At 34.4% G+C, this 19,994-nt stretch overlaps 1 protein-coding gene across 2 annotated transcripts in view; it reads left to right on the top strand.

Moving 5' to 3' along the window:
- LOC123564434 (macrophage mannose receptor 1-like) overlaps positions 1-19,994 on the top strand; it is a 69,909-nt gene that overhangs the window by 9,959 nt on the left and 39,956 nt on the right. The window contains exons 8-11 of one of the 2 annotated variants that reach the window (XR_008369915.1): positions 3,229-3,411; positions 3,691-3,978; positions 4,637-4,874; positions 7,098-7,375. The gene's annotated coding sequence lies outside the window, so the exon portion shown is untranslated. Of the gene's footprint in view, positions 1-3,228; positions 3,412-3,690; positions 3,979-4,636; positions 4,875-7,097; positions 7,376-19,994 lie in introns of those variants that run through there. The other variant, XR_008369916.1, reaches the window with a different exon arrangement.

Genomic DNA, 19,994 nt, shown 5'->3' with positions numbered 1-19,994 from the left:
AAAACTAGGTTACCCAATCAAATCAAAGAAAAACTATGTGTGTGCAATGCTGCTGGCTCGATATGATTGGACCTATTCACGGACGGTAGTGGAAATGCATGGTCCTCTAGCCTTGGGTTAAGCAGAACTTACCCACATGTTACAAGTACCAAAACAATTAAGAGACATCCACAGATTAATTCATACGGTAGTTCACATGGAACCTTCAATAAAATATTAGTGTGTAATTTCACAAAAAGCGGCGCATGATCCCAAGTTGAAATAATGGAATTGCCCTAAACGGAAAAACAATGTGCAGAACATAGCTTTTTTTATCATTATAACACACTCTAAAGATAGTTTTTTTTATCATCATAACACAGTCTGCAGAAAAAATCACGCTTTGACATGATAACATGGCTAGTTGACATGATAAAACACTATTTTGGAAATAAATATCATAGCTTTTTTAAAAGTAAGAAGATTTAGCTTACCAAAAGGTTCCTTCTAGCGCATATTAAATATTCTTTTTAAGGGATCTGTTTTTAGCATCCTGTTGCAGATGTTTAATAAAACAATAATGAAAAATATGCTTTGTTAGTTTACGTGCATTCTTATCTAGATCTATTTAAAAACATTTAAAGTTATTTCGCACAAACATATATTTTAACTTATAATAATAATCAAACTCCTTAAATATTATATCAGCGGACAATAAATAATAAAGATCATCATTCTATCAAAATTTCGGGAATCTTCCCTAGTGGAGTGGCACAGATCGGAATTTGGCCGTATGTTAGCCTCTTTGTAAATTTAAAGTTTCACATAGCAATACATGGACAGAAAAGTGCTGCCAAACGCCTTGCTTAATTGCATCGCATGACTTTTACTTCCAGCTCCAGAACGAAATACGGCCGTCTGGGACCGTAGAAGTTAAACTAGAAGAAAATGAAACCAAGCAGAATAATAGCAGACGATATTTTTGACGGGAGTCTATTTTTAGATGATGCGTACTCATTTAAATAATCTCCATTCTTCATTATGACAAGTTAGATTTAGGAGTTATATGATTTTAACTATATTGTTGTTTCTTAAAGACCTGTTATTACGTAGTTGTATTTCACTAAACTTTAGTCTAAAGACTGGTTTAAAGATGCGTAAATACACCCTGGCAAAGAGGCTATTTGTAATGAATATGCATGAGTCCAAGATGGCGGCGCCCTACTGGAATTCGGATGCCTTTGATGATATCCTTGTATCCATTACCTGCTCAGTCAAGTGTGACATGTTCACCATAAGTGTTCCTTCCCTTGAGAAGGAACAATAAGACATTGTTTTGAGAAGTTAACACCATAATTTGACAATATAACATGGCTAGTTAACTTTGTAAGACACTGTTTCGACAAGTTGAGACAACAATTTGACAACATAACATGGCTAATAAATATAATGAGACACTGTTTCGACAACTTCACACCACACTTTGAAATAATAACATATCTTTTTCAACATAATGAGACACTGTTTTGTCAAGTTAACATCAAACTTTGACATGGTAACATAGAATGTCCTAGCATAAAAAAGCTGCGGCGTTCCATTGGTTTCTCTAGGTTTGACAATGTTATGTCTATGTTACAATATATTTCCAAACTGTCTAGAAATCGTAGCAAACATTTAAATTAATATTGCAACATACTAGAGATGGAAACACTGACAAAGGCTTATGATAATTGTTGACTGGAAATTATTTTAAATTTATATGAATTAGATATATCCTCCTTCATGATTGTCTACGTGATGTCCTAAGTGTACGTGTTATTTAACAAAAACTCGAATTAATGTAATTATCTCACTTCTTGAACGTTTGCATTCTTGTGGATATTTGTATCGGCGTCATGACTTGAGAAAGAAACAGCTTATTAAAGTTGGCGATAAGAAAAGTATCTGACAGATTTCTATAATATCTGCTATTACAAACTTATCTAATAATGTGCATGCAGGTAGATTAATGCGTGGGCTGAAATGGCTGGAATGGTCGTAGCAAAACATCTTTATTGAAATCATGTAATAAAGAATATAGATGTAATATGTGTTTAAAAATTGATGTACGGACCAGCCTTCACAAAACTATTTCGTACCAAAATCATGTATTTCGTCTGAATCAGATAAGTTTGTTTCTTCTGAATAGTATAGTTCTCTAAAAGTAAACCAATTGTGTTTACAGATTACATATTTTATTAACTATCGCAACAACAATCTTTAATTGTCGTGTGGCGGCTGTAAAAAGTATTCCGTAAAGGGATTCAGTGTTGTTATATAATCTGGTCCTTTAGGATCATGGAGTCCATTCAATAGGTGCGTAATAGAGTTTCGCTTAAGCCGGTGCTAGGGGGGCTTGAAAGGTGTAGCACGTTGCATTATCTCTCACGAACAGACTCAATCAAACCGAGTCTGCTTTTATTCTGCTTGATTGCATTCTATGCTTCCAAAGGATCTTTTTACAGATTCTATTGTTTTGAGGCTCAAGAAACAAATGAAAACTGATATTAAGAAATGGCTGACAAATGCTTTCCATGTCGTGATGGAAAACCCAAAAGACGTAGGAAAATTGAAGCACGACGTAATATACAGTACAGACATGTAAAATTGTATAACAAAATTTGCATTGTCATGAAAATAGATCAGATTACAGAAAATTACGACCCTATTTGTAATAAATACATTGATCCGATGTCTTCTGAAACGCAAAACTACTGTTCATTTGGTTTATCGACATACTAACACAATTAAAGGTCATATGGTAACTACCCAGCTAAGGTGGATGAAGACCCTAAGTTCCCAATTCAAGCATTATTATAGACTCGGGTGGGCACCTGGACAGAACCAATGACCTTCCGCACGCTAGCTTGGAGGCTTTCTGACATGAATTGATTCTACATCCCAAGCGAGTTTTCTACCACAAACTGCAGTGAGAGCGAAATGACCAGAAGTCAGTGGCCGGAATTACTCGGACACGGTCGTTCATTTCTTCCTGATTGTATGCCATTTGGCAAAGTTCTAAAAATGAACACTTTTATTTGTACAATAATGTAAACGTTAGTGTATTTTTTAACGTAAATGTTTATATATTTGAATATATAACGTTTATGACTTTGCAATGCTGCACTAATGTTTCAAGGGAACTTTTTTAAATATATAATAAATAAACATTTCTGTGACTTCCTCATTAAAACAGTTTATTATAAACAGCTTCGTGTAAGGTGAACCACTTCTACGATGACCTTACGGGGATGTGCATCAAGATTGACGAAACACGCAAACTCAACTACGCTGACGCTATGAAAGCATGCGAAGCCATTGGAGATCAGCTGGTTACAATAGATACTCACGAAAAGACCCTGTTTGTTGAATATATGATATTGCGGCACTCCCGTAAGTTTGTTAGCTTATGATATGATTGTTCGGTCGTTTAAACTTTTCTGTATTCAGATTAGTGTTGTAGATGTTTGCGTTTTGAATCAAAGTAAGAAATGTTTGCTCTTCCTGAAATATCTTAACATCTCATATTACGGTTTCAGTACGAATGTAAGAAGAAAGATTACGTATAATGAAAAACCATTGGCATTAAACGCGTTTAATATTGCGACAGAAACAAACCCAATTTAAACATCGAAAGCTATTGAGTATTATGCATTATTAAACACATTTCAGAATTATCGGACGAGTCAGAGAAAAATTACTATATTGGTGCTTTTGACAAGCATGACAACAGCGTATTTTACTGGCCAAATGGACACAAGATGTACTACACAAATTGGGGCGGAGGTGATGAGGTGGTTCACAACCAGCAGCCGGATGGTCGAATCGGAAATCCTCAAAATTGTGTGATATTGTACGGACTAGATCATTATCGCTGGCATGACGATAAATGTTCACATTTATTGCATTTTATTTGTGAAGATCGTTCAACATTGAACGTGAACATAGTTCATCAAACTGGTAAGTACTTTCTCATCGAACAAAGTGTGTAATTACTTTTAAATTTTAGGAAGTTTCCATCAGATTTCTTGAATTTTGTACACTGTTATAAAACTTATTGTGAAGAATAAGATGATAAAGACCTTACGTTCTTTCACTTAGCAAAAATCGATGAATTGTGGTTTCAACTTTTCTTTTCAGCTGAAACAAGAAAACTATTGATTATAAATTTAAGTTAAGGTTTCGTACAAGTATTTGTTGGCACTTTAAGCATGTGTGGCAATATTTAGGTTAAACAAGAAGAGAAGAAAATTTATTTATTTTGTGGGTTTAATGTCGCACTGAAACAATTATAGGTCATATGGCGACTTTTCCAGGTTTGATAGTGGAGGAAGACCCTACGTGCCCCTCCATGCATCACGAGCGGGCACCTTGGTTGAACCACCGACCTTCCGTAAGCCAGCTGGAGGGCATCCTCACATGAAGAATTCAACGCCCAGAGTGGGGCTCGAACCCACAACAATGAGGGGCAAACGATTTGAAGTCAGCGACATTAACCACTCTGCCAAGAAGAAAAATAAAGCCTTTATGTATCATAGGTTTTATTTATGACTGTCTTGGCTGTTACTTAAATTATCATATTCATGTAAGTTTCTCTCGCTATTATTATATAAAATAGGAGCCACAGATTCAGCAAACATTCCACTGCCTACAGACGGTAGTAACACTTCATTGCAATGCGCATGGCGGATACATGCATTTGCACGCGGTAGGCACTGATCTTTGCGTACATATTGTAACACATCATGCTGACTGGAACTCAGCACGAGCAGCATGTAAGAAAGAAGGCGGTGATCTCGTTGTCTTGGATACAACAAGCAAAGCAACGTTGATGAGGGGAAAAGTAGGACACTCTTGTACGTATGATATGATTTGTAACGGAAACACACTCTAAATTAACTTAACAGTAAATTTGAACGATTGTTTATTCAAATATCGTTTGTTGTGCCAAAAGGAAAAATATATGTGATGAAATTTATCATTCCTTTAAGGCGTACGCTAGAATTCCCTGTATATGAGATGGGCGAAAATTTTCCCAAAAACAGAATTTCTTTAAACTTTGGATATTGAAGGACAATCATCTAAGAAACAAAAAAATGCAATAAAAATCATAGGTCACCGGATTCGAAAAAGAGTTATCTGCCCTTGAAAACGTCATTTTTGGGGGAAATGCCGTTTTCAGGGGCAGATAACTCTTTTTTGATACCGGTGACCTATGATTTTTATTGCATTTTTTTGTTTCTTAGATGATTGTCCTTCAATATCCAAAGTTTGAAGAAATTCTGTTATTGGGAAAATTTTCGCACCAAATTCTAGCATACGTCCTTAATTAGATGAAAATATATGTATATTGTACATTAAGCTTTCTTGCTATATTCATTAGGCATTCTCTTCATACATTCTAGTATACATTTGACTTTCTCTTTCTCTTTCTCTTGATATATACATATGGCTTTCTCTTGCTTTCTCTTGATATATACATACGGCTTTCTCTTGATATATGCGTACGACTTTCTCTTGATACATACGACTTTCTCTTGTTATATACTTTAGCCTTTCTCTGGATATATATTAGCCTTTTTCTTAATAAAGACATAAGATTTTCTCTTGATATATACATTAGGTTTTCTCTTGATTTCTCTTAATGTATGCTTTAGGCTATTTTTTGATTTATACATTAGATATATATTCTTTTCAGACACGTTTTATAGTTATGTTTTAGCGTTAACACTGCAAAAAAATATAAAACACTTTCGTATCGTAAACATGTGGTACAAAGAGGAAAATAGTCATACCAGCTTTACAATACATATTTTGATATATAAGTTTGATAGAACATCAAATGGAGAAAAGTAGAAACCGCAGTATTGCACTGAATAAATAGAGGATATGTGTTTGATTTGAGTGCATATATGGAATATATCTCGCTGAGAAGTGAGAAAATTTCAAAGATTTACACGAGCGCGTAGCGCGAGTGAAAATGTGAAAATTTTCTCACTTCGAGGTGAGACATATTCCATATTCACGAAAAACAAACATTTTTTCTTTTTATTTTATGCTTTTACGTTGAGATGTGCATTTTGCAATAAATATTAATATAAGCGCGGGAAACAGACGCGCGTAAACAGACATGACATCAGACGTGTTGTGACGTTAGAAAGGTGCACACAACATAAAGTTCCATTTTATTTTATGTTTTGCTGCATAACGTTATGAAATTCTAATTAAGTAAAATAATTTGAATCGAGAATTATACTATTAAGAAGAAAGTGCGACTGCAATTTTCATCGTGTTTTAAGAAAATTATTTAAAATTCGTACACAATGTACAAGTATATCGGCATTTACAGAGTATTTCATCAGTTAGCATAAAATAATTACGGTTATCTTAAAACATTTCTAGATTTCTAGATAGACCGGTTTCTAAGTAGGAGCAAAAGACTTTTTCTTTAAAAAAACATTTCTCATGGTTAAATGGGCAAACATTTATACACGGTGATTGGAACTCGGGCCAGCCTAACCACCATGATGGGAGAATATACATGAAACTTTCCTTATATATATGAATTTCTCCTGATATGTATATATGAGGATTTCTTTTTATACTGCATGTATAATATTACATACAAAAGGTCATTATTTAATATGTACATAGGACTTTCCTTTCACATATACACTAGACTTTTTTCTTAATATATACATGAGGCTTTCTCTTAATTTCTCTTAATATTAGACTTTCTCTTGATGTATTTATATGGTTTCTTTATTGATACATACAGGGGACTTTTTCTTCTTATATCCATAAAGTTTTCACTTGGTACATACGTTAGGCTTTCTCCTTCTATATACACTAGGTTATCTTTAATATATATAATATTACTTTGCTTTAAAAATATACGTTGACACTACACCACAATTATAGAACAATTTTTTATCGTAAACATGTGATACAGAAAAAAATTGTTATATTAAATGTATTACATATATCTTGATGTATTGATCTTATAAGACAATGGAAGAAAAATAGAAAAAAGCAGTAATTTAATGCGAATAATAACGTTTATCTAAATACATTTCTAGACTCCAGTCAGAACGGTTACTGGATAGGAGCAAAGGACTTTTCTTCACATAATCACTTCTTATGGGTAAATGGGCAACCAGTTACACACGGGGATTGGTATCCAGGCCAGCCTAACCACCACGACGGAGGGCATGACCATGATTGTGCTTGTATGTGTAATTCCGGGGAGCACTATCACTGGCACGATGACTATTGTCCAAAACGTCTTGGTTATATCTGTGAACGAAAGTAGAACTTTGACAATTTCATTAAAGACAAAATAAAATAAGTAAATTTATGTGTTTGTTGCTACAATATATTCCTCTGAAAAGTAATGCTGTAAGTTTAAACCTACTATATATATCTTCGTGATGTTGAAAGAAACATACAAGTTCTTTCAATATTCACATTCAATAAAACGTCTTGCTTCTTGACACTATATCACCAGATACAGGAAGATTAATTAAACCCAATAAAATTAAGGGTTAATTTAAGGCGAGGACAGTTATCGGCAATAGCTTGTATATATAAGTTATGTCTAAATTATTACATTCTCGACTAAAGAACTACTTTCAGGTACCTTCTTTAACCTTTTCACATATCAGAATTTACATGCACACATTATTACAGCGACCAAATATTCGACTGTTTTGTGTGGTTTTCTTTTCCAGCAGACTGCTGTGATGTTTAATGGTATGATGTAATAACTGTGATTTACAATGCATAATAAAACACAGTTTCAATCTTCTTTGATTAATAGGAAAATGAAAAGTGCCGGGTTAGAATCTGTACCACATTTAGAAGACATTGAACTTGTATATGCCTTCCAATATTTTTTGTCCCTAAGTAATTATGTCTCACTGGGGGAGACATATTTTTTTTGCCCTGCCCGTCCGTACGTCACACTTCATTTCCGATCAATAACTGGAGAACCATTTGACCTAGAACCTTCTAACTTCATAATGTGGCAGGGCTTAAAGAGTAGACGACCACTATTGTTTTTTGGATCATTTCGTCAAAGGTCAAAGTCACATGGGCGAAAACATGAAACATTTCCCATCAATAACTTGAGAATCACTTGGCCTAGATTGTTGAAACTTCAAAAGATTTATTGGTCATGCAGAGTAGATGACCCCTTTTGATTTTGGGGTCACTCACTTAAAGGTCAAGGTCACAGGGGCCTGAACATGGAAAAAACATTCCCGGTCAGTTCCTCGAGAACCACTTGGCGCAGAATGTTGATGCTTCATAGGATAATTGGTCATGCAATGTAGACGACCCCTATTGATTTTGGGGTCACTCTGATAAAGGTTAAGGTCACAGGGGCCTGAATATGGAAAACCATTTCCGATCAATAACTTGAGAACACCTGACCAAGAATATTGAAACTTCATAGGATGATTGGACATGCAGAGTAGATGATCCCTATTGATTTTGGGGTCACTCTATTAAAGGTCAAGGTCGAAGCGTACAGAACATGAAAATCCATTTCCGGTCAGTAACTTGAGAACCGCTTCAAGATCCAGAATGTTGAAACCTCATAGAGAGATTGGACTTACAGAGAAGATGAAACCTATTGTCACTCCATCAATGGTCAAGGTCACCTGGGGCTAACCATAGAAAACTCTTTTAAATTAATAACTTAAGGCAGGAGGTTGAAACTTTATAGGATGTTTGGGCATACAGAGTAGATGATCCCTACTGATTTTGGAGTCACTTGATCAAAGCTGAAGGTCACAGGGGCCTGGACATAGAAAACCGTTTCCAATTCATAATTTGAGAACCTCTAGACCCAGAATGTTGACATGCCAGGTAGATGATCCCTATTGCAACCATCAGTACCTGACATTTGCTTCTGTTCCCTACTGTCTTCTTGCCTATACGACTATGCATTGGGGTACACATGCGCTTTCTACAAAAGCATTTTCTAGTTGTTTTAGAACTTATTAAAAGACAGTTTTGGCGATGGTTATCTTTCCATTCATTTTACTGTTCAAAGTCACAAGTAAGACATGGTTTTTAGTATTTGAAATATGGTGAAATTGTTAATTGCTGTAAGGAAATAGCACCATGCAAGTTTCGGTCAGATGTCCTGATGAATACAGATAAGATTTATATTACAGATAAAAGAGTCGTATATCAGACACTTTGGATTGAAGGATTTTAATTAAAAATGGTAAAAGTTTTAACTGCTAGGAAAATGCAGCACTACAAGTTCCAGGAATACTGCTTGTAAAAGACAAGATTAATGGTACTTTGTAGTTGCAATTTATAAAATAATTACAGTGTTTGTATTCAATTTTCGATACATATATAAATGTTGGTTTCTTACCTTGCCTCAACATCGTTAGCTTTGCGTGATGATTGCCTGTGATCAGTAAACTGAAAATGAGTTTCACTCTTTGGCTGTCAATGGTCATAAGATGGTTACCTGATGTCAGTTGATGACCTTTTTGTTTCATAGGTAATTACGTTAAAGGTCAATGTCACATCTTACAAAATTACTTACCTATTTAAATTTGAAATGGGTAAAATCATAAAAAAACAACACTTTAAACAAATTATGGGCTGCATTTTTCTAATCTTCATGAAAACCGATCAAAATGTTTGCCATTATGATATATGGCAAGTTCGAAATTCCGTTAAAGGACTCAAGGAAAAACTTGTAACCTGTAACTTGTAAGCCATTTTTCTACATGATACCTGCTCCGATTGTTAGTCTTTCTTACGTATAGGTCAAATGAGCAACTGGGTCATCTTTGGTAAAAACAAGGCCACAAGTTCAAATCGCAGCAAATACTAGTAAACAGGACCATGCTTTTTAGCCCTGTACATATACTTGAAACATGATCAGACTGTTTGTTTTTTGTAGTCTTCACCGAAATTGAAGAAAAATCTGTGGTAAAATCTAGGACACTTACATGTCAAATCGTAGAAAAAATCTTAAAACTTAAGAGGTTACATTTTCTGCCTGATCTTTATGAATCGTTACCCGAATATTTGTCAGCAGAGTATGAAAGTGGGCTATCTTGGGTGAAAAAAAGAGGTATTTATCATTTTTAGAGGTCATTTTTGTTTCCCCGTGTATGCTGCTAGTGTTTTGTTTGGGATATCACTCAACCAGACCGCCTTGGTAGCCTAGTAGTAGAGCGCCTGCTTCGAGTGCGGGAGGTCGCGAGTTCGATTTCTGTCCGCGTCATACCAAAAACGTGAATAATGATACTGGTACCTTCCTTGCTTGGCGCGCAGCATTAAGAGGATAGCACTAGGACTGGTCAGCCCGGTGTCAGTATACCCGGTGTCAGTATAATGTGACTGGGTGGCGTATCATGCCACGTGTCTACGGCGTGATATTCTAGTGAGGCAGCACTATAAAGTTGGGCAGTGTGCTCACTGCTACAAGTAGACACCGTCGGTTATATGTCTAAAGCTTGTTGAAAACGACGCTTAACCTGAACACACACATTACTCAAGCAGACCAGAGTTTTGGCCTTTGACGTAATAAAAATTTACATAAAGGACCTTAAAGTTTGCGTCGCACATATCTCAGAAATATTTGTCTTACGGTCATGAAACAGCATACTCAGCATGTATCTGAATCTGAATCTTTGGAGGCTTTAGAGATGTTATGCAGCATGTGAAGTTGTTCACTTTGGGTTTTGTTTGGGTTGTACGCCACCCTCTCCTAGCCCAAAACAATTCATTTTACTCTCAATTTCTTTTACTTTGTGTTGCTTGATGTTTTGAAGTATCCTTGCACCCCTCTCTCACGTAGTATGAAAGTTTGCATTATCAACAAGTTGCATACTTCTATACAGTTGCAGTGAGTGGAGTCATCAAATTTCTGTATTGCCAGAATTTATGAATCAATAACGCATGCAAAACTAGAGTGATTTTAGCAAAAATGTAGCTTACTAGATTATTTTGTACTAACGAAATAAAGAAACATTATTACCATTACAGAAATCAATTAGTGAATGGATATGAGGATCGTTTACAAAGTACGTAGACTGATCCAATAACTTCAACACCGACAAACAAATGCGTGTTACATTTGTATCATTTTGAACAATAATCTGTTACAAATGTACCAAATCTAAACTCTACTACCTTGCATAATATTATTAGTTTTGTGATCATTTGTTCAAGTGATCAGCCCACGTCACCGACGTCTTCTTAACGTTTACGATACTTTTCTTAATCTTAATTTTATCATTTTCTTTAACATTGATCATAAATAACAGGGAATCATTTGAAGAATTATGTTAATAATATTTATTTTCAACAAGGTGTCAATCTCGGTTAACGCAAAATAAACGTTTGAATGAATCATGTAGAAATAAGAATTTTTTGTCATTTACTTGTCTGTAAATCATAATATATTATGCCTTATCAAGTTATTGAAATATTTCTATTAATAAACTTTGATAATGTGGCAGATGACCTCAATACAATCGACACTGTTTATTTTCCAATACAGGTAACTAATACTTACTTTACAATATAGCTCCAAGATAATGTTATGACGGATTATCTTTGAACAGCCCAGGACTTATTGGGCATAACTGCAACATTTTCAAAGTTTATTAGTAAATGATGATTGAGCAACCTCTTGGAATATGTAAATTATAATTCTGGTTTTCTGCATAAGAAGTCAGAAGTTTCTGTCAATGTTACCCAAGTTCTTGTATTATATTATTTTTTTCTAAATGCCCTCGTGACTTCAGTTTTAAGTTGTTTTTTTTTATTAAAGACTAGAACGACTGATACGTAAGATTATAAAGAGACTTCACCTAAATTCTGTTAACGAAGTTGAGGTGATTTTTTATTGCAGAAATGTATGTAATTTTTATTTGAGTTATTGATGTTACATTTAAGACGTGAGACTATTGAATGGGTCGCTAGTTCGTTACTATGGTTATTAAATAACCTATAATTTTGAGTACAGTCATTCTATTTAAGAAATAGAATTCTAATAGATCTAAATCTGTTCCTATATTTTATCAGTTAATAAAATATGGGCAGGAGTTTGGATGCGTAATAATTAAATCACGAGTGCGTAGCACGAGTGATTTAATCATTCGCATCCAAACGACTGCCCATGTTTTATCAATTGATAAAATTATCGGAACATGTTTATTATTTCGATTCTAACAACGCAAATATTTCGCATTTTACAGTACTACATTTTCAGCGTAATACGTCATTCGGGTCATATGCTGTTACAATTTACCCACCTATGGTTAGAAAGAGTTGCATAGCCAATGGAACATAAAGATATTTGTTTCTATTTATCAAAATTTTTAGAAGTATTTATAATTTAGTAATCAAAACAGCTCGCAAACTAATTATGAAGAGAATCATCAAATCGGGCGAGTTGACCCTGTGAAGTTACGAGCTTAACTTTATATGACGTCACATTATTATGACGTCATACATTTATGACGTCACTGCTGAATCTTAATTAAGCTAATTGAATTCGCTCGTAGAGATCGAAACGTGTTTTACGGTCCTGCACATAAGTCAGTATGACTTTTTATTATATTTTTGTTTTTGAAATGCTGTTTTCAACCGTTTGGCCCTGAAATATTAAATTGGTTTGTAATGGAACTGAAGTAGAATCTCTTATGCCACAATCATAGGGGGTGAAATGTAACAGCCAACCATGTTTTATCGTAGATTCATGTATAGGCGATTTCGCTATATGTTTATATAGCAATCGCTATGGATCGTGTTAGAATTAATAATAAGTACTATTGCTAGCAGACATGTTACTTGTTTTAACGGTACCAATTACCCTTGACTGTGCATAATGGGAATAAAACTGTGCATAGCGACAGTCTCCTCATGAGAAATACATATTTTTGAACATCCCTAGTATATTCACATTAATCAAAGATAAGTATGTAATGCTCCGGCATCTTGCGTCTGACATCCATAATTTTATCGTTGATACTACAATTTTGGCCCTAACTTTAGGAAACCCAAGCAAAAAGTTCGAATCAGTTTTGTGGTTTTCATCTTATCTATCGCTAGATCAAATATTAGAAAGGCCTTGTTAACACCATAGAGGCAACACTAATTGTCCAACTGGCATTTAACATGGTCAGAATATTTGTATGTTTGTCACATACCGGTGGAACACCGGAGGGGACTATAGGAATGCCCTCCGTTCGTCCGTCTGTCCAAGCTTACATTTGCATACTTGGATGGCTATAGGAATAAGAGGTAACTGTATATTTTTTTCTTTTCTTTAATGTCATTCATTCCGTAAGCTTTTATGTGGCTATGTTTCTTTTACGTGGCCAAACGAACAATAGAGAGAACAAAAGAGTAGCCATATAAATACCAATATGTAGGAACATCCGCCCGTCCGTCCGTTAATCTGGATCCTGCTATAACTCAAAAAGTATTCAAGCTAGGTCCTATTGTGTTGGCTTTGTGTGTGTGCGTGTGTGTGTGTATGTGTGTGTGTGTTTGTGGTGTGCGCGTCTGCGTGCTGTGGGTTTCGTTTTGGGGAGGCTGCGTTTTTGGTACGTGGCATTTCCTGTTTGATATTTGTCTTTGTTTTTTATAAAACTTGTGGTATGTGTATAGAGGGCAATATGTAGATTATGCACTTACATAACTTTTACTTGTAGGTCAAAGATCAAGGTCATTAATGAAGGTCAAGTAAAAATTGTTTCTGCTCCATTATTCGTACATGTATATGCATTGATGGATTATCTTAGTGCTACACACAAACATTCCCCATGATCAGACTGTGTGTCATCACATGACCTATGTTTGTCGGTTAAAGGTCAAGTTCACTGTTTAAGGTCATTTAAAAAAACATCCGCTCCATAACTTTTACTTACATTGATGGATTATCTAAGTGCTACACGCAAACGTTCCTTATGATGAGACAGTGTGCCAACGCGTGATCTATGCTTGTTGGTTAAAGGTCAATGTCATTGTTCAAGGTCTAGTAAAAATTTGTTTCTGCTCCATTACTTTTAATCGCAGTGGAGGGTCTATTTACAGTGTTTCACAGAAATGTTTCCCATGATTAGACTATGTGTCGCGCACATGTCCCATTGTTGTCGGTCAAAGGTCGAGGTCACTATTGAAGGTCAAGTAATTTTTTTTTCACCGGTATGGTAGATAGATAGGTAGATATAATTCATTGTGGTAAACTAGACAATATATCATAAAACAAACACAAATTCAATGTTAACATAATAGATATAAACCTTTAAATGCAACTGTAGATGACATAATCAATACCAATGATAACACAAAAAGAGAGCATAAAGCTTCCTTTGAACTTTCATTGGAAAGGCAAATTAATTAATCAAGTATTGTACATGTTGGGTTAAATTTACATAGCACATGACTTTAACATTTATATGGTAATATAACAGAAAGTTGCTTGACATTGAACAGGAAATATTAAGACTCCTACACTAGACTTAAGAAATAAATATTATATGCTAGAATGAAAGTATTGGCCAGATAAAAAGACTACACTGACAAATGAGCTAAAAATAGTCATCAAACTTGATTTGTAACATCAAAAAGAGCCTCTTAAATGGAGGCGGTTGGTTCCTTTTAGGGTCCGCTTGAGCTAAGAATACAAATACCTTTTTTCAAATAGTCACATGGCTCCATTTAGGTGTGCTAAAGCTAAAAATAGGAAAACATTTAAACGACTTTTTCTCATGATAGATCTTCATCAAAATTGGTTTGTAGCATTGATACAAGGTTCTCTCCCAAATTTGTTCAAATTGCAGCATTTGGCTCATTTAAGGGACCGCTATTAAATGTAAAATCTGTACACGATATCTTCTCATGAACCACTTGATGGATTTGGTCTGTAGCATCCTTATAATGTCCTCTCCTAATTCTGTTCAAGTGCGCCTGATATATATTACAGACTCCGGTATATACCAGATTTAATCGATTTGAATGATTAGTATCTTTAATGCATATATTTATTAAATATTTTATTTAATGCATAATCCTTACGCTAACATTTAGTCAGCATATTATACATATACACTAAATACGTGCGGACATGCAAACATTTGCGTATTTTTGCCGTGCGCTCCTATGTTAATGATTTTGTGACATGCGCAGAACAACTGCACCAGATCTGTTATGAGAATCATTGAAATTTCAATGACTTAAAGCTATGACTAACGGTGTTTTAGGCATACAGACACTAAATAGAAAAATGGCGCGAAAAAAAATGGTAGTCGCATAATGGCGGATACAAATAGTCCTCAGATTTTTCGCTGTGTAGAGCTATTTTCCTTATTTTCTTTGCAAGGTTTCTTGGTAAAATCACATGACAGATCTATGCTTGACATGTAGATAGCATTTTGATCATGAAATAACAACATAACAAAATTTTTCATGGAAACTTAGATCATACACCACCAATATAATTTGGGGTCTGATTTTTAGCTGATTTTGCAGTTTGTGTGTTTGACTGAAATTATTTTTCTTGCATCAAACATGACCCCCACTTTTCTTTTGATTTTTATTTAGCACTGACGATATTCTTCAAGAAAATGTAGTTTACAGACATGATGTGTACTGCGGCCATTGGAAATAGATCAATTTTATATAGAATAAAGAACAACAACTATTTAATGTGTTATAACCTTTAAACGTGCAGAACTACCTTAATTAAAGAGGGAGGCCATGTTCCGTCAAGCGCAGCGGTGGTATAAATACGATACTTCGTTTCTATTACAATCTTTATCAGGATTTTGCCAATGATTACACCAAACCGGAAGTGACTACTCAGTGTTACATGTGAAGTAGTCCAAAATGTAGTTCCATGCTATGGATGAAATCTGGTATAATGAGTGACATGAGGAGGTGACAGTTAAAGTTTTGGCTTATGTTTATTGCTTATAGTATTGAGAATAGATCTAGACCATTTTCATTGTAAATTTCTTGGAATAAGTTTTATTCTTTGCTAAAAATGTCTACCTACGCGTAACTGCGAAACGGCTGTTTTCATGGGGGCATTTTTAGAGGGTGATGTTTCTCAGAACAGATTATTTTTCTTATATTCAACATAACATGTCAATATTTTTCTATTTTTGATAAGAAGACATGTTATACTAAATGATCATATATGGTTTTCATATCATTGAAATGCTCTAAAGTGCTGAAAATGAGGTCTGAATGTTTTGTTATTAATATGAAATAAATAAGGACTTGAATTGGTAGAATGTAACCTATAAGTTGTGAAGGGGTAAAAAATTAAACTTGTTTAAATGTGGCTGTAAACAGGCTAGTTTGGCCAGATTATGATAGAAGATGACAATTTCAGTGCAATTTAGCAGAGAAAAAGAAGAAAAACTAAAAATATTTCAAGATCACTGTTTTGGGTGTATTTTTTTCAAAAAATGCATATTTATTGACTAAATATTGGTATGTTTTAGGTGTCAGGGGTGAGTTTGGGTATATTTTACAGTAACAGTGTGTGATTTGAGTGCACTTTATGGTAAAACTTGATAAAATATGGCAAAAATAAGCTCAAGCAAGGAAAAGTGGTGTGACAGGAAAGGCCGTACCGGCGACAGTAACCATCAGAACAAATCAACACCCTTTACAATATTTACAAATTTATTTACATAAGATGATTATTAACAATGAATAGATATGAAAAGAAAAAAAACTGATTATAAGAAAGAAAAAAAAAAGTTCAGTATCTCTAGATACAAAAGTTCTTATAGTCCATTCTAATCTGACGTGACACAGGTCTTTAATGTAATTGTGAACTTTAAGTAGCACAAACAAAACAGATTTCTAAATTCAGAATACAGTCCCTTTAAACCGTGAATACGTTGATTCCGTGTTGGCTCCCTATGGTGGTAGGTGATTGCATCCCTGAGCTGACTTCAGAGGATAACAAAAATCATCGTCTTTGCGGTTTACGGCACAACCATGGGACGAAAGCTCTGCGCTGGGAATATCACATCCAGGCGAGTGAAGACAAGTGAACCTCGGGCATTGTACTTCCGGGTTATGACATCACCAGGTAAAATCGTCTGGCGGAAGAAGCTAAAATATATAACATATGGTAAGCACCATAGCAAAACAAATAAGTCAGGGCATAAAACTGCTCCTTTGGGTATACCATACCTCCGTAGGCTCCCATAAATAATACGTGCTACTTATACAAAATATATGTGCTACTAAGTTCAAACGTCACATGATTAAAATACGTCACTTATTACTTCCATTATTACAAAGATTACTTACTTAAAAGACTAAAGTTAAAGTATGAAATGATATGAAAAGTATATGATGAAACATTATAGATATGGACATGATAAACTGCAGCTATTATTTACAACTACAAATTAACAAAATTCAATATAAATCAAACGTTATATCATAGTTGGCATCCATATAATATCAAATGCCATACACTAAAACGGACATTAATTAGATGTGCTATAGACTGGCACACAATTACAAATTACAATAATATATTACATACATGGTACTAGACTTGCCATATAGATTTATACATAACAGTACAATGCAGTAATGGCGTTCCATAATTAACAAAATGTTTGACATAAGTTTTTGAAACAGTGCTTTATAAATATCATGTTACAAATTTCAGTATAAATCTAACATCTTATATAAATGAAACATTTTAGATTCCTCTTTCGAAATAATTTACAAAAGTCTGAAAAATTTAATAAATCATCCTGACATACCGAAACTAGCAAAAATCATATGCCGAAAAGTAAATGTTACAGAATTCTGTAGAATGAACAAAAATTTACCCAAAAAAAATCGTAATGCAAAAATAATACAAAAATCTAACAAATAAATTTCTTACCTCGATCGAGCATAAATTTCTAGCAAGAAAATAATTCAGACATAGATTCGTCTATAAAGTCGTAAGGTGGTGTGCGCAAGGCATATCTAGTCCAGTCTATTTAAAGGATAATGTCCCGCCAAATACTAAATTTCATGGGATTCACGGCTAAGCCGTGGACTCCGACTATTTGTGTTTCCACGGGATTCACGATATAGCCGGGGAATCTAACTACTTTGGCGCGGATTTAAATTGACAATTTGAGGCCCATTATAGTGGTTTTGGGGATAAAAACATAAATTACTGAAGTTTATAAAGTATCAACTTTCTTATTACTGAACAGAATTTAATGAAATTTACATGGAAATTTAAGTTATGAAATACAGAAAAAACATGAGAGGTATTTCATGCGTGAAATCTGACATTTACCTCAATAACTCAAAAATTTACAAAAAGATGATGCAATACCTGCATTTACAATACATATAAAATAAGGCCCGTATGTCAATTTGTGACAAGTGGTCAAAAATGATGTCGCAACAGCTTTTTTCCAGGAAATTTGGCGCACTAGCATACGTTACTGAAAAAGCCATAAAACCTTGAAAATTGATTGTATCAAACTGAAACTGGTATTTTTTTCATGCATTTAGGTTACTGGCACAATTTAAGTGAAAATAACACATTTTGAGTATGAAAAAATGTTTCTTTAAGGACGGATTACACCAAACCGGAAGTGACTACTCAGTGTTACATGTGAAGTAGTCCAAAATGTAGTTCCATGCTATGGATGAAATCTGGTATAATGAGTGACATGAGGAGGTGACAGTTAAATTTTTGGCTTATGTTTATTGCTTATAGTATTGAGAATAGATCTAGACCATTTTCATTGTAAATTTCTTGGAATAAGTTTTATTCTTTGCTAAAAATGTCTACCTACGCGTAACTGCGAAACGGCTGTTTTCATGGGGGGCATTTTTAGAGGGTGATGTTTCTCAGAACAGATTATTTTTCTTATATTCAACATAACATGTCAATATTTTTCTAGTTTTGATAAGAAGACATGTTATACTAAATGATCATATATGGTTTTCATATCATTGAAATGCTCTAAAGTGCTGAAAATGAGGTCTGAATGTTTTGTTATTAATATGAAATAAATAAGGACTTGAATTGGTAGAATGTAACCTATAACAGGGAACGACTTTTTCTTTCGGTGTATAACTGTTCTTCATACACCGATGTGTGGAAGTATGACACGACTGAAAGTCAAATGTGTGTTTTTAAGAAAAAATCGGCGAAGAATTCAGTAAGAATATTTCATTTTACATTGCAGTTCAATAACAAATCTTAGTGTGATTTACACAACATACGTTCCTTACATATGGCATATTTTTCTGTAAATGGGATGTTAAAGTCTTCTTTAAAGTCCCTGTTGGTATCCTGCATGAAATTGTCCTTCTTCACTTGATAAAATGAAACGTTGCTCTACCACGGCCAGAAATGAGATTACTTTTCGGCTGTATGTTGTTCACACGGTACTCCCTAGATCGTTTCTTGATTTCATAAATATAGAATTGTCAAATATGGCTTTAGAAAAGCCGGCACCTTGACCTTTTAAACGCGAATATCTGGTCTTTGCAAGATAAACAGATATACATCCATTGCACCAACGTCATTTCATTCGATTTTTAGCTCGACTATACGAAGTATAAGGAGAGTTATCCTACTCGACCCGGCGACGGCGTCGGCGTCTTTCCGCGTCCCCACCTTGGTTAAAGTTTTTTTTACACTTTCTCTTTTTTAACTTATCTCTGTAATTACTTGATGGATTTGATTCAAACTTAAAATACTAATTCCTCATCACCATCCACATCATCTGACATAAGGGCCATAACTCTGGCACCAATATTTCAGGAATTATCCCCCCTTTTCACTTAGATTTTCAGGTTAAAGTTTTGATGCACTTTCACTATATCTCTGTTATTACTGAATGGATTTGATTCTTAACTTATCTCTGTAATTACTTGATGGATTTGATTCAAACTTGAAATACTTATTCCTCATCATCCACATCATCTGACAA

Source organism: Mercenaria mercenaria, chromosome 2, assembly GCF_021730395.1.
Source record: "Mercenaria mercenaria strain notata chromosome 2, MADL_Memer_1, whole genome shotgun sequence".
In the NCBI taxonomy this organism is placed as follows: Eukaryota; Metazoa; Mollusca; class Bivalvia; order Venerida; family Veneridae; genus Mercenaria; species Mercenaria mercenaria.
The sequence above is the reverse complement of the archived record's forward strand: the minus strand, read 5'-3'. Positions and strand labels throughout refer to the sequence as shown.